Source organism: Triticum urartu, chromosome 5, assembly GCF_003073215.2.
Source record: "Triticum urartu cultivar G1812 chromosome 5, Tu2.1, whole genome shotgun sequence".
NCBI lineage: Eukaryota > Viridiplantae > Streptophyta > Magnoliopsida > Poales > Poaceae > Triticum > Triticum urartu.
In genome coordinates, this window is record NC_053026.1 from 68,101,441 (window position 1) to 68,117,363 (window position 15,923).

At 42.5% G+C, this 15,923-nt stretch overlaps 1 long non-coding RNA gene across 1 annotated transcript; it reads right to left on the reverse strand.

Annotated features, from left to right (window-relative positions):
• Positions 1-14,081: 14,081 nt before the first annotated feature.
• LOC125555661 lies at positions 14,082-15,676 on the reverse strand. The gene is made up of 3 exons (XR_007304805.1): positions 15,503-15,676; positions 14,477-14,543; positions 14,082-14,362 (listed from the first exon to the last, which is right to left on the reverse strand). It is a non-coding gene; the product is annotated as an uncharacterized LOC125555661 (long non-coding RNA).
• Positions 15,677-15,923: the final 247 nt, after the last annotated feature.

A 15,923-nucleotide genomic window follows, 5' to 3' on the forward strand; every position in this document is an offset into this window, starting at 1 on the left:
TACTAGCTAGTTTGCCTACTCCCTGGTTATAACATATCTCCCTTTTGTCTGAAAGTCAAAGAAAGGAGGATCAGGGAGAGCAACATGGACCATGCGACGCCTGTCAAAGATTAGTCAATACTGGAGAGGTTGTTCATTCCTCTCAATAAACTGATGGCGAACCATAGCATTAAAATATAGATAAGCAGGAGGCAACTCTATATCATTTTCATGTACGGGTACCTCAAGAAAATTAGCTAAACGGGTTGCATAAATTCCACCGAACAAATCTCCACTTAAACCGTTAAGATGCAACCTATGTGCAACAATAGCCCCGAAGTTATATTGTTTATCACCCAATACCGCACTCTTGAGGACACTAAGATCTGGAACACACATGTGGCAAGCCTCATCTTTACCGTTAATGCATCTACCCACGAAGAGAGCAAAATAATGTATGGCAGGAAAATGAATGCTCCATATGGTAGCTTGTGTGATTTTTCTAGATTCCCCCACAGTGATACTAGCAAGAAATTCTTTAAATTCAGATTTGCGAGGTTCACTAACATTACCCCACTGCGGGAGTTTACAAGAAGTATTAAAATCTTCTAAGTCCATGGTATAAGATTTATCGTAGAGATCAAATAGGAAAGTGTGAGAATTGTGTGATGATGTAAATTTAAACCTTCTCACAAAGGAATCGGTTAGGTGATAATATTGGGGGCACTTATCTGACACGAAGCCCTCAAGTTCAGCATTACGCACATACGCATCAAATTCCTCGTTAATTCCTGCTTGGACCATAAAATCTTCTGACGGCCATTCACAAGGCCACACTTGAGCTTCTCTTGGTAGTTCATAGTCCGGCTCACGTATCGCCGGCCTGGGTCCTTGCTTCCTCGAGGAACCACCTTGGTACATTTTCCTAAACATATTTCTTCCTCTGAAAAATTTCTGAAATTTTTAGTTACTCAAAATAAAAGTGAACCAAAGTCAACAAGATTGATAGCAACTACTCCTACAAGTGCCTAGAAGCCATATCTTGCATTAAAACTACTTTTGACCACATAAATTTGACATGCAAGCTCAAGAACAGGGTCACCTAAGCAGAAAATATTTGCAATAAAGAAAGCACTAGAACAAAAACTAATTGGACCCACTAGTAGAAAAAGGGCCTATTGTCCCGGTTCGTAAGGCCCATTTGTCCTGGTTCTTGAAACGGGACTAAAGGGTCGTTACTAAAGCCCAAGGCCTTTAGTCCCGGTTCTTACACGAACCGAGACCGATGGGCCTCCACATGCCCGGTGTTGCGAGCCTAGGCAGGAGGACCTTTGGTCCCGGTTGGTGGCACCAACCGGGACCAAAAGGCATCCATGTGTCAGATGTTCAGGGGCTAGGTTTTTTTTTGAAAGGCGGGGGGAGGATTTGGGGGTTTTGTATGGTTAATTAAGGTGTTTCATATATTGTGTTAGGTAGCTAATTAATTAATAGAGAGAAGTGTCCTCTCTTATCTCCGTGCTTGGTTGATGCTACATACTATACGTATAGAGAGGCCCTCGACAAGCTAGCTAGTAAGAAAATGAAGGAAACCATTAAGTACAGACGTTCGTCATGCATACCGAGAGAACTGATCGACCTGTCCTTCTCCGAGAGATTGGTCGAACAACCAGTTTTCGTATTATCTATCCGACGCTACTGGCTACATACATATACAATATGTAAGATCTCTTACAATCCCCTAGCATCTGAACTCAAGTTCCACATGGTATTCTCCGGCTTTATTGATGATGTGGTCAAGAAAGAATCCTGCCAATTCCTCTTGAATTGCTTTCATGCGATCTTCTGGTAGGAGTTCATTCCGCATCTCCCATGTCTAATTTGAAGAAGGGGGTTATGCTACCTCTTGAGCACTGCGTTTGTTTTCCCCGAAGAGGAAGGGATGATGCAGCAAAGTAGCGTAAGTATTTCCGTCAGTTTTTTAGAACAAAGGTATAAATCTAGTAGGTGGCTACGCGCGAGTCCCTCGTACCTGCACAAAACAAATAAATCCTAGCAACCAACGCAAATAGGGGTTGTCAATCCCTATAAGGCCACTTACGAGAGTGAGATCTGATAGATATGATAAGATAATATTTTTGGTATTTTTATGATAAAGATGCAAAGTAAAATAAAGGCAAAGGAAATAACTAAGTAGTAGGAGATCAATATGATAAAGATAGACCCGGGGGCCATAGGTTTCACTAGTGGCTTTGCTCGAGAGCATAAGTATTCTACGGTGGGTGAACAAATTACTGTTGAGCAATTGACAGAATTGAGCATAGTTATGAGAATATCTAGGTATGATCATGTATATAGGCATCACGTCCGAGACAAGTAGACCGACTCCTGCCTGCATCTACTACTATTACCCCACTCATCAACCGCTATCCAGCATGCATCTAGAGTAGTAAGTTAAAAACAGAGTAACGCCTTAAGCAAGATGACATGATGTAGAGGGATAGACTCGTGCAATATGAAGAAAACCCCATCTTGTTATCCTCGATGGCAACAATACAATACGTGCCTTGCTGCCCCTATTGTCACTAGGAGAGGACACCGCAAGATTGAACCCAAAGCTAAGCACTTCTCCTATTGCAATAAAGATCAATCTAGTAGGCCAAACCAAACTGATAATTCGAAGAGACTTGCAAAGAAAACCAATCATACATAAAAGAATTCAGAGAAGATTCAAATATTATTCATAGATAGACTTGATCATAAACCCACAATTCATCGGTCTCAACAAACACACCGCAAAAAGAAGATTACATCAAATAGTTCTCCACAAGAGAGAGGGAGAACATTGTATTGAGATCCAAAAAGAGAGAAGAAGCCATCTAGCTACTAACTATGGACCTGTAGGTCTGAGGTAAACTACTCACACTTCATCGGAGGGGATATGGTGTTGATGTAGAAGCCCTCCGTGATCGATGCCCCTCCGGCAGAGCTCCGGAACAGGCCCCAAGATGGGATCTTGTGGATACAGAAAGTTACGGCGGTGGAATTAGGTTTTTGGCTCCGTATCTGATCATTTGGGGGTATGTAGGTATATATAGGAGGAAGGAGTACGTCGGTGGAGCAACAGGGGGCCCACGAGGGTGGAGGGCGCGCCTGGTGGGGGTGGGCGCACCCCGCTACCTTGTGGCCTCCTCTTTTCTTTCTTGACGTTGGGTCCAAGTCTCCCGGGTCTTGTTCGTTGAGAAAATCACGTTCCCGAAGGTTAGATTCCGTTTGGACTCCGTTTGATATTCCTTTTCTTCGAAACCCTAAAACAGGCAAAAAACAGCAATTCTGTGTTGGGCCTCCGGTTAATAGGTGTGACGCCCGGAGACCGATGCTCGAGAAGACTTCCATGTGTTCCGGGTTTCGCCGTGTGTTTCATTTGTGCCTGCCCTTTTATTTGTGCATTGCATCATGTCATCATGTCATCATGTCATAAGTCTTTTGTATCTCACTAAATAAATTGCATGGATCTTCGGTCCATTTAAATCGAGGGAATTCATATGGTGATTCTCTTTATAACATATCCTCCCAATATTAGGGAGCTAAATAAAAACATTCCATTCGTTTGGATTTACCGTAACACTCGTGCAAATAATTCCTCATGTCTATTCCTCTTCGAGTTTGACCTTCAAACCGTGCCAATATCTCTCATCTCTTTTATCGAGGCTCCTCCAAAAACCTCAACATTTTTGGACACTTCTGAAACCAAGCCCTACTTCAAACTCATTTGAATTAAATTTAAATGAGTTTGAATTAAACTCTTCTATTTCGCATGAAACTTCTTTTCTTGAACTAAGTATAATTCTTAGACTCAGAAGGAGAAGTTTCAGCATTTTCTAAAACCCCCTAGCTATTTCTTTCCTTCCTTTTTCCTTCTGTCTACTTTTCTGTAAATGGGAAATAGCAAAGGTTGGCCTTTTGATCCGAAGCGGCAACTGGCCGGCCCATCTGCAGGTCCAGCCTACCCCCCTCCTAATCCCTCTCTAAGGCCCTGGCCTTTTGCCTCTCCACTAGGCCGGCCCAAGGCTAAATCCCACCCGAACCATTTCTAACCCTAGCCGCCGGAGAGGCCTATGCTCGATCCCCTCTTCGTTCCTCCTCTAGCCGCCTCCTCACCATCTCGCTCGATCCCATCCGCCCGCAGCCTCTCCTTCCCTCGACCCCCACTCTCTCCTCTTGTCTCGCTGCTCGCGCTGCCAGCAAGGAACATGCGCGCCCGATCCTTTTCTCTCCCTCTCCATCGCTTGGGCCGCCGAGCTCCACCAGGAAGACCAACCCCGCGCCGACGACCCTGCAAGCTGCTGCCGCACGCCAAGTCCCGCGCCGCTGTCGTCTTCACGACCTGCTTTGATCCCTGCCGCACCCCTGCATCGAGCAGCCAGAGCCGCTCATCGCCGGACCCCGTCCGCTGCTGCCTGGATCCACGCGTTTGCCACTGTCGGCTACCTCGAGGAGCGCCGCCACCCCGTAGCATATCCTTCTCTCTCTCTGACCTTGGATAGGGACCCCGATGACCCCATGGATGGCCGGTTCCGCCAAGCATCCCGTTGCTTCATCACGGCCTTGCCTCTCCTCTCGTGCCCAATGCCGCAGGCGCACCAAGGGCGCCTCCCGTGGCTGCCGTTGCCCGCTGCTGCGCTTCTCCTTCTCCCAGGTGTCGTCGCCGTCCAAGACTAGCAGGCAACCGCAACGCCTTTTGCCTCCTCATCCACGCTCTGCTCGTCCCAGACCTCCCCTGCAAGCGCGTGCCACCGTGCCGAGTCCCTGCTCGCCTCCTCTGCTTCGCTTCAAAACAAGGATGAGCCCCTGCCTCTGCCTCCCGCCGAGTTCGGGTGGTCCCTGTTCAAGCCGCCTATGACCCGTGCTTCTCCGTGGCTTCATGTTGGACTGTCAAGACCGTCAAGACCACAGGCGCCCGAACGACTACAAAGTTTTGCGTCAAGTACCTCTACTGTCATCATCGGAATCCCATGAACGCCAAGTACCCCGACGCCCGACGCCAAGAACCACTACCATCGTCGAAGACCCGTGTAATGCATGCGTCAAGTACCTCTTTGGAAGACCCGAACGTCTACGAACCGTGTACGACTACTGTCGACGGAGACCGCGAGTACAACTACTTCCTAATACGGCGCCAAGTTCCACCACCGACGTGCGTGTTGGATCCACCAAGTACCGCACCCGAACGCCAAGTACATGGATATGCCAAGTTCCCCTTCGAACATGTACGAATACGCCCGGTGATGCGACAAGTACCCCGATAACGTGTACAACTACTCCGGCAAGATCGGACCGACAAGCATCCCGACGTCGTGTGAACCACTACCGTCACCTCGAAGACATTGGAGTCATCTAGTACCTCTCCGAACGAACGTGAACCACTACTTCCGCTACTATCGAACCCAGTCCGCTTCGAAAAAGGCACGCTTCGAAAGGTATAACCATTGATACGACCGTCCATGGACCGAATGCATGTTATGTGATACGAGATGAACCCCGTGTTTGCAGCGTGCCCGTTTGTTATGTGCACGACCCTCGGTTGCCATGCCGCCGACAGATGGGACACCCGGTATCCAGGAGCGCCCCACCATCTTGTGCACGCTCCCGCCACACTTCTCTTTTGCATCGGTATCTCAATCGAGTTACTGGGAACTGGAACGTTGCTGTGGCACCGTTTCATTATCATCGCCGTGGCACCCCTTTTGTTTCCATCATGATGACAAATGCTTCATAATATGCTCATGTCAACATTTTTTTCTTAAACTTGCATATAACTTGTTCATGTCATCTGCACCATGGTAACAACAATTAAAATGTTTAAAATTGTTGTTTGCTTTAAATTACTAATGCATATGGGGATTTACCGGGTTTGTTGTTTATTATATCCGGCCCCATTTAAATTGTTTAGATGGTATAATTTTGTTATGTTTCACCTCTTGACATGCTTAACAACATTTAATATTGGTGAGTTCATAACCGGGAGAGAACTAAATAATTGTCGTGGTGTTTTGTCAATATGCAACGGAGTTGCATATTGAGCTCCACTTAATTTGTAGTATTGTTTGTGCACTTTACCATGCCATGCATATTTAAAACCGGACATGCATCATACTTGGTTGTGCATCATGCCATGTTATGTGTTGGTTGTTTACTATGTTGTTTCCTTCTTTCCGGTGTTGCTTCTTCGGGTTAGTTCCGATAACGTCGCGTTTGTGAGGATTCGTTCGACTACGTCCGTTTGTCTTCTTCTTGGACTCGTTCTTCTTCCTTGCGAGATCTCAGGCAAGATGACCATACCCTCGAAATCACTTCTGCCTTTGCTTGCTAGTTGCTCGCTCTTTTGCTATGCCTATGCTGCGATACCTCCCACTTGCTTATCATGCCTCCCATATTATTGAACCAAGCCTCTAACCCACCTTGTCCTAGCAAACCGTTGTTTGGCTATGTTACCACTTTGCTCAGCCCCTCTTATAGCATTGTTAGTTGCAGGTGAAGATTGAAGTTTGTTCCTTGTTGGAACATGGAGATGTTGTTCCTTGTTGGAACATGTTTACTTGTTGGGATATCACAATATCTCTTATCTAATTAATGCATCTATATACTTGTTAAAGGGTGGAAGGCTCGGCCTTATGCCTGGTGTTTTGTTCCACTCTTGCCGCCCTAGTTTCTGTCATATCGGTGTTATGTTCCCGAATTTTGCGTTCCTTGCGCGGTTGGGTTATAATGGGAACCCCTTGACAGTTCGCCTTGAATAAAACTCCTCCAACAATGCCCAACATTGGTTTTACCATTCGCCACATAGCCTTTTCTTTCCCTTGGGTAGGCCTGCCCAAGGGTCATCTTTATTTTAACCCCCCTGGGCCAATGCTCCTCTGGGTGTTGGTCTGACCGAGTAGACTGTGGGGCCACCTCGGGGCAACTTGAGGGTTGGTTTTACTCGTAGGATGTCTCATCTGAGTGTGCCCTGAGAACGAGATATGTGCAGCTCCTATCGGGATTTGTCGGCACATTCGAGCGGTGTTGCTGGACTTGTTTTACCATTGTCGAGGATGTCTTGTAACCGGGATTCCGAGTCTGATCGGGTCTTCCCGCTAGAAGGAATATCCTTCATTGACCATGAGAGCTTGTGATGGGCTAAGTTGGGACACCCCTGCAGGGATTTGAACTTTCGAAAGCCGTGCCCGCGGTTATGGGCAGATGGGAATTTGTTAATGTCTGGTTGTAGAAAACCTGAAGTTGACCTTAATTAAAATACATCAACCGCGTGTGTAACCGTGATGGTCTCTTTCCGGCAGAGTCCGAGAAGTGAACACGGTGTTGGACTTATGTTTGACGTAGGTTGTTCTATGATCACTTCTTGATCATAGTTTCTCGATCGTGCTTTGCCTTCTGTTCTCGCTCTCTTTTGCGTATGTTTAGCCACCATATATGCTAGTCGTTTGCTGTAGATCCACCTCATACCTTTACCTTACCTATAAGCTTAAATAGTCTTGATCACGAGGGTGTGAGATTGCTGAGTCCCTGTGGCTCACAGATACTTCCAGAAACCAGTTTGCAGGTGCCGTTGAACCGTGCAGATGATGCAACCAAGCTCAAGGAGGAGCTCGATGAAGATCTTGTTCTTTGTGTTGTTCCGTTTCCAGTTGATCAGTAGTGGAGCCCAGTCAGGACGATCGGGGATCTGTGTAGCACTTGGGGTAGTCTTCTTTTATTTTAATTTTAATAGTTGGTTCATGCACAACCCCAATGACAAGCCAAGCAATTGTTTCATACTTTTGACATTCTCAAAACTTTTTCAATTTTCATGCAATACATGAGCGTGAGCCATGGACATAGCACTATAGGTGGAATAGAACGGTGGTTGTGGAGAAGACAAAAAGGGGAAGATAGTCTCACATCAACTAGGCGTATCAACGGGCCATGGAGATGCCCATCAATAGATATCAATGTGAGTGAGTAGGGATTTCCAGGAAAAGGATGCACTAGAGCTATAAGTATATGAAAGTTCAAAAAGAAACTAAGTGGGTGTGCATCCAACTTGCTTGCTCATGAAGACCTAGGGCATTTTTAGGAAGCCCATCATTGGAATATACAAGCCAAGTTCTATAATGAAAGATTCCCACTAGTATATGAAAGTGATAACATGAGAGACTCTCTACTATGAAGATCATGGTGCTACTTTGAAGCACAAGTGTGGTAAAAGGATAGTAACATTGTCCCTTCTCTATTTTTCTCTCATTTTTTTAATTTGGGCCTTTTCTCTTTTTATATGGCCTCTTTTCTTTCTCTTTTTTTTATTTTTTGCCCGGATTCTCATCCCAACTTGTGGGGGAATCATAGTCTCCATCATCCTTTCCTCACTGGGACAATGCTCTAATAATGATGATCATCACACTTTTATTTTTCTTACAACTCAACAATTACAACTCGATACTTAGAACAAAATATGACTTTATATGAATGCCTCCGGCGGTGTACCGGGATATGCAATGAATCAAGAGTGACACGTATGAAAGAATTATGAATGGTGGCTTTGCCACAAATACGATGTCAACTACATGATCATGCTAAGCAATATGACAATGATGGAGTGTGTCATAATAAACGGAACGGTGGAAAGTTGCATGGCAATATATCTCGGAATGGCTATGGAAATGCCATAATAGGTAGGTATGGTGGCTATTTTGAGGAAGGTATATGGTGGGTGTATGATACCGGCAAAAGGTGTGTGGTATTAGAGAGGCTAGCAAAGGTGGAAGGGTGAGAGTGCGTATAATCCATGGACTCAACATTAGTCATAAAGAACTTATATACTTATTGCAAAAATCTACAAGTTATCAAAGCAAAGTATTACGCGCATGCTCCTAGGGGGATAGATTGGTAGGAAAAGACCATCGCTCGTCCCCGACCGCCACTCATAAGGAAGGCAATCAAAAAATAAATCATGCTCCGACTTCATCACATAACAGTTCACCATACGTGCATGCTACGGGAATCACAAGCTTCAACACAAGTATTTCTAAAATTTACAACTACTCAACTAGCATGACTTTAATATCACCATCTCCATATCTCAAAACAATTATCAAGTATCAAACTTATCATAGTATTCAACACACTCATAAGAGAAAAAAATTATTCTTGAATACCTAGCATTTTAGGATTTAAAGCAAATTACCATGCTATTAAGACTCTCAAAATAATCAAAGTGAAGCATGAGAGATTAATAGTTTCTATAAAACAAATCCACCACCGTGCTCTAAAAGATATAAGTGAAGTACTAGAGCAAAATTATATAACTCAAAAGATATAAGCGAAGCACATAGAGTATTCTAACAAATTCTAAATCATGTATGGCTCTCTCAAAAGGTGTGTACAGCAAGGATGATTGTGGTAAACTAACAAGCAAAGACTCAAATAATACAAGACGCTCCAAGCAAAACACATATCATGTGGCGAATAAAAATATAGCTCCAAGTAAAGTTACCGATAGAAGTAGACGAAAGAGGGGATGCCTTCCGGGGCATCCCCAAGCTTTGGCTTTTAGGTGTCCTTAGATTATCTTGAGGGTGCCATGGGAATCCCCAAGCTTAGGCTCTTTCCACTCCTTGTTCCATAATCGATCAAATCTTTACCCAAAACTTGAAAACTTCACAACACAAAACTTTAAAGTAGAAAATCTCGTGAGCTCCGTTAGCGAAAGAAAACAAAAGACCACTTCAAGGTACTGTAATGAAATCATTATTTATTTATATTGGTGTTATACCTACTTTATTCCAAATTCTCTATGGTTTATAAACTATTTTACTAGCCATAGATTCATCAAAATAAGCAAACAACACACGAAAAACAGAATCTGTCAAAAAGAGAACAGTCTGTAATAATCTATAGCTAGCGCAAGATCTGGAACCCCAAAAATTCTAAAATAAATTTCTGGACGTGAGGAATTTATCTATTAATCATCTTCAAAAGGAATTAACTAAATATCACTTTCCAAATAAAAATGACAGCAGTTCTCGTGAGCGCTAAAGTTTCTGTTTTTTACAGCAAGTTCAACAAGACTTTCCCCAAGTCTTCCCAACGGTTCTACTTGGCACAAACACTAATTAAACACAAAAAACACAACCAAAACAGAGGCTAGATAAATTATTTATTACTAAACAGGAGAAAAAAGCAAGGAATAAAAATAAAATTGGGCTGCCTCCCAACAAGCGCTATCATTTAACTCCCCTAGCTAGGCTTAACAAGCAAGAATAGATCTAGGTATTGCCATCTTTGGTAGGCAATCCATAAGTGGCTCTCGTAATAGATTCATAAGTTAATTTAATTTTCTTTCTAGGAAAGTGTTCCATGCCTTTCCTTAATGGAAATTGGAATCTAATATTTCCTTCCTTCATATCAATAATTGCACCAATCGTTCTAAGGAAAGGTCTACCAAGAATAATAGGACATGAAGGATTGCAATCTATGTCAAGAACAATAAAATCTACGGGCACATAATTTATATTTACAACAATATGAACATTATTAATTCTTCCCATAGGTTTCTTAATAGTGGAATCCGCAAGGTGCAAGTTCAGAGAGCAATCATAAAAATCACGGAAACCTAACAAATCACACAAAGTCTTTGGAATCGTGGAAACACTAGCACCCAAATCACATAAAGCATAGCATTCATGATCTTTAATTTTAATTTTAATAGTTGGTTCCAACTCATCATAAAGTTTTCTAGGGATATAAACTTCCAATTCAAGTTTTTCTTCATAAGATTGCATCAAGGCATCAACGATATGTTTAGTAAACGCTTTATTTTGACTATAAGCGTGAGGAGAATTTAGCATGGATTGCAACAAGGAAATACAGTCAATCAAAGAGCAATTTTCATAGTTAAATTCCTTGAAATCCATAATAGTGGGTTTAGCAACATCTAGGGTTTTAATTTCTTCAATCCCACTTTTATCAAATTTAGCATCAAGATCAACAAATTCCGAATTCTTGGAACGCCTTCTAGGTAAAGGTGGATCATATTCAGTCCCATCATTATCAAGATTCATATTGCAAAACAAAGATTTAATAGGGGACACATCAATAACTTTTCGATCTTCATCTTTATTTTCATAGGAACTAGAAGAACACGCTCTTATAAAGGCATCTTTCTTAGCACGCATCCTAGCGGTTCTTTCTTTGCACTCATCAATGGAAATTCTCATGGCTTTGAGAGACTCATTGATATCATGCTTAGGTGGAATAGATCTAAGTTTCAAAGAATCAACATCAAGAGAAATTCTATCGACGTTCCAAGCCAAATCATCAATCTTAAGCAATTTTTCTTCAATCATAGCATTACAATTCTTTTGCGAAGTAATAAATTCTTTAATATTAGATTCAAAATCAGAGGGAATCTTATTATAATTTCCATAAGAATTGTTGTAGGAAATACCATAATTATTAGAGGAATTACTAGGATAAGGTCTAGAGTTGAAATTTCCTCTATACGCGTTGTTACCAAAATTGTTCCTACCAACAAAATTCACATCCATAGATTCATTATTATTCTCAATCAAAGTAGACAAGGGCATATCATTAGGGTCAGAAGAAACACTCTTATTAGCAAATAATTTCATAAGTTCATCCATCTTTCCACTCAAAACATTAATTTCTTCTATCGCATGCACCTTTTTATTAGTAGATCTTTCAGAATGCCATTGAGAATAATTAACCATAATATTGTCTAGGAGTTTAGTAGCTTCTCCTAAAGTGATTTCCGTAAAAGTGCCTCCTGCGGCCGAATCTAAAAGATTTCTAGAAGCAAAATTCAATCTGGCATAAAAAATTTGTATAATCATCCACAAATTTAAACCATGAGTAGGGCAATTATGTATCATTAATTTCATTCTCTCCCAAGCTTGTGCAACATGTTCATGATCAAGTTGCTTAAAATTCATAATATCGTTTATAAGAGAGATGATCTTAGCGGGAGGAAAATACTTAGAGATAAAAGCATCTTTGCACTTGTTCCATGAATCAATACTATTTTTAGGCAAAGATGAAAACCAAGCTTTAGCACAATCTCTAAGTGAAAAAGGAAATAGCTTCAATTTAACAATATCAGTATCCATATCTTTCTTCTTTTGCATGTCACACAAATCAACGAAGATATTTAGATGGGTAGCGGCATCTTCACTAGGAAGGCCGGAAAACGGATCTTTCATGACAAGATTCAGCAAAGCAGTATTAATTTCACAAGATTCAGCATCGGTAAGAGGAGCAATCGGAGTGCTAATAAAATCATTGTTGTTGGTATTGGTGAAGACACACAATTTAGTATTATCTTGAGCCATCGTGACAAGCAAGCAAACTAACACACAAGCAAACAGAAAGCAAGCGGGCAAAAAGAGGCAAAAAGAGAAAGAGAGGGAGGATAGAGAGAGAGGGCGAATAAAACGGCAAGGGTGAAGTGGGGGAGAGGAAAACGAGAGGCAAATGGCAAATAATATAATGCGGGAGATAAGGGTATGTGATGGGTACTTGGTATGTTGACTTTTGCGTAGACCTCCCCGGCAACGGCGCCAGAAATCCTTCTTGCTAGCTCTTGAGCACTGCGTTGGTTTTCCCCGAAGAGGAAGGGATGATGCAGCAAAGTAGCGTAAGTATTTCCCTCAGTTTTTGAGAACCAAGGTATCAATCCAGTAGGAGGCTACGCGTGAGTCCCTCGTACCTGCACAAAACAAATAAATCCTCGCAACCAACGCAAATAGGGGTTGTCAATCCCTATAAGGCCACTTACGAGAGTGAGATCTGATAGATATGATAAGATAATTTTTTTGGTATTTTTATGATAAAAATGCAAAGTAAAATAAAGGCAAAGGAAATAACTAAGTAGTAGGAGATCAATATGATAAAGATAGACCCGGGGCCCATAGGTTTCACTACTGGCTTCCCTCGAGAGCATAAGTATTCTACGGTGGGTGAACAAATTACTGTTGAGCAATTGACAAAATTGAGCATAGTTATGAGAATATCTAGGTATGATCATGTATATAGGCATCACGTCCGAGACAAGTAGACCGACTCCTGCCTGCATCTACTACTATTACTCCACTCATCGACCGCTATCCAGCATGCATCTAGAGTAGTAAGTTAAAAACAGAGTAACGCCTTAAGTAAGATGACATGATGTAGAGGGATAGAATCATGCAATATGAAGAAAACCACATCTTGTTATCCTCGATGGCAACAATACAATACGTGCCTTGCTTCCCCTACTGTCACTTGGAAAGGACACCGCAAGATTGTACCCAAAGCTAAGCACTTCTCCCATTGCAAGAAATATCAATCTAGTAGGCCAAACCAAACTGATAATTCGAAGAGGCTTGCAAAGATAACCAATCATAGATAAAAGAATTCAGAGAAGATTCAAATATTATTCATAGATAGACTTGATCATAAACCCACAATTCATCGGTCTCAACAAACACACCGCAAAAAGAAGATTACATTGAATAGTTCTCCACAAGAGAGGGGGAGAACATTGTATTGAGATCCAAAAAGAGAGAAGAAGCCATCTAGCTACTAACTATGGACCCGTAGGTCTGAGATAAACTACTCACACTTCATCGGAGGGGCTATGGTGTTGATGTAGAAGCCCTCCGTGATCGATGCCCCCTTCGGTGGAGCTCTGGAACAGGCCCCAAGATGGGATCTCGTGGATACAGAAAGTTACGGCGGTGGAATTAGTTTTTGGCTCCGTATATGATCGTTTGGGGATACGTAGGTATATATAGGAGGAAGGAGTACATCGGTGGAGCAATAGGGGGCCCACGAGGGTGGAGGGCGCGCCTGGTGGGGGTGGGCGCGCCCCCTACCTCGTGGCCTCCTCTTTTCTTTCTTGACGTAGGGTCCAAGTCTCCCGGGTCTTGTTCGTTGAGAAAATCACGTTCCCGAAGGTTTCATTCCGTTTGGACTCCGTTTGATATTCCTTTTCTTCGAAACCCTAAAACAGGCAAAAAACAGCAATTCTGGGCTGGGCCTCCGGTTAATAGGTTAGTCCCAAAATAATATAAAAGTGGATAATAAAGCCCAATAATGTCCAAAACAGTAGATAATATAGCATGGAGCAATCAAAAATTATAGATACGTTGGAGACGTATCAGGTTAATACATATATATGAATGAAACTCAACGGAAATGATAGTGTAATAAAATCAAATTGTGAATATTATTGCTCACGCACATCAAATTGTCTTTTAGAGTAGCCTCGCTTATCTTTGCAAGTCACGTTGTAGATGAACTCGCACACGTAGTATCCACAATAATCATTCCCTTGTTCCTGCCACAAGCACTTTACGAGAAATAGAGGTCAATCAAACTGATAATGAAGTATTATAAATGGCATTGATGAAAGTAGATAGAATCAACGGGAGATGCACGGAACTAGCTATCTAGTAGTACTTACTTTCGGGTATGTATATCGCAGCTCCTTCGACAGTCACGGAGCTTCTTTGGTGAACTTTTTCCAAACCCTGCAAGACAAAGAAAATAATTATTACTTGAGATATCAGGAAATGAACAAAAAGTTGCCGATATGGTGCGATAATGATCAATTGAACTTATTTGTTGAGAATTTTAGTCATGTCCGCATAAGTCTCGGAATCTTTTCATCTCGAGTCTAAGACGGTTACTAGTCCCTGCTCAAGCTTAATCTCTAGGAGAATATAGTGGAAGCTGTGCACGTATGCATAACTCATCAATCTCTCCTCTCTCCCTAATAATAATAAAGCACGAATTGAGTCTCCGGGTTAACCGTCAGAATACGCTTCTCTTCTCGTAAATTTACGCTTCAGTTTTTTTTCTTCAACATGTCTATTTTTTTTGCGTATCCAAGGTGATACTAATCTATCTATATATATATATCCCGTTGCATTGTTGTTTTCGTCCGCCTCGTCGCTCCGGTAATTTTCACTGTGCAGCTTCGTAAGCTAATTAATGGGCCAAAAAAGTTAATGGCCCACTGAAAAAGGTCGACCTCATGACCTGCCCTTTTCCCTCCCCTGCGGCTGTAGCAAACGGAATTTGCTTGCTAAATTTTCAGGTTCTAATTAATAGTCCCACCCCGCCTCTTTACAGCAAAGCAAAGCTACTTATATACGTTTGGAGTTGCGAGAATCAACAAGCCAAAAAGTAGATGAAATCCAAAAAAGCAGCCTAATACAAATACAAAGGGATTGCAAAGAGACCAATCAAAGAGGTTGAGAAGAGGCACATGAAATCCGTAGTTTGCCCAGATTAACAAAAAGGGTCGCAGCCGATCCTAATAAAAAATAAAAAATATGACCGCAGCTAACTAAATTGGTGGTTGGCTGTGCAGCGGAGCAGCCTAAAGACCCCTGTGACACTACTAGCGGCGGCACAGCAGGGTCATTCACAAAAGGAGAAGAACGAGAGAGGGGAGAGTGGAGGAAGGAGGAGCGCCAGCAACAACCCAGGAACACCACGACGCCGCCACAGTCGTAGCAGCGTGAAAAAGCTACCAGCACTGCTCACCGCCGCTCTTGCTCTAGGCAGAGGTAAAGTAGAGGTATGGTGGTGGTGTGGTGGGTAGTGTGCCAAAAGAGAGAGGCAGAGAGAGGACGTATATGACGTGTGGAGCAACCAGCACAACAAGACGACTGGTTTCTTCTAGCAATTCTTTTTGCGGGTTCTTCTAGCAATCAGCCAATGCGATATTTTTTTGGAGGGTAGCTAACGCGATACTTTGGGTGATAACCTGTGCACGCATGTCCATTGGTAAATGTTTTCCTGTTTGTAATTATTACTGTTCATTGGGTTTGGATCCTTCACTGACGGATAAATATCTCCAGGTCCATCACGCGTGCACGCATGTATTTGTTCTCCGAACATGC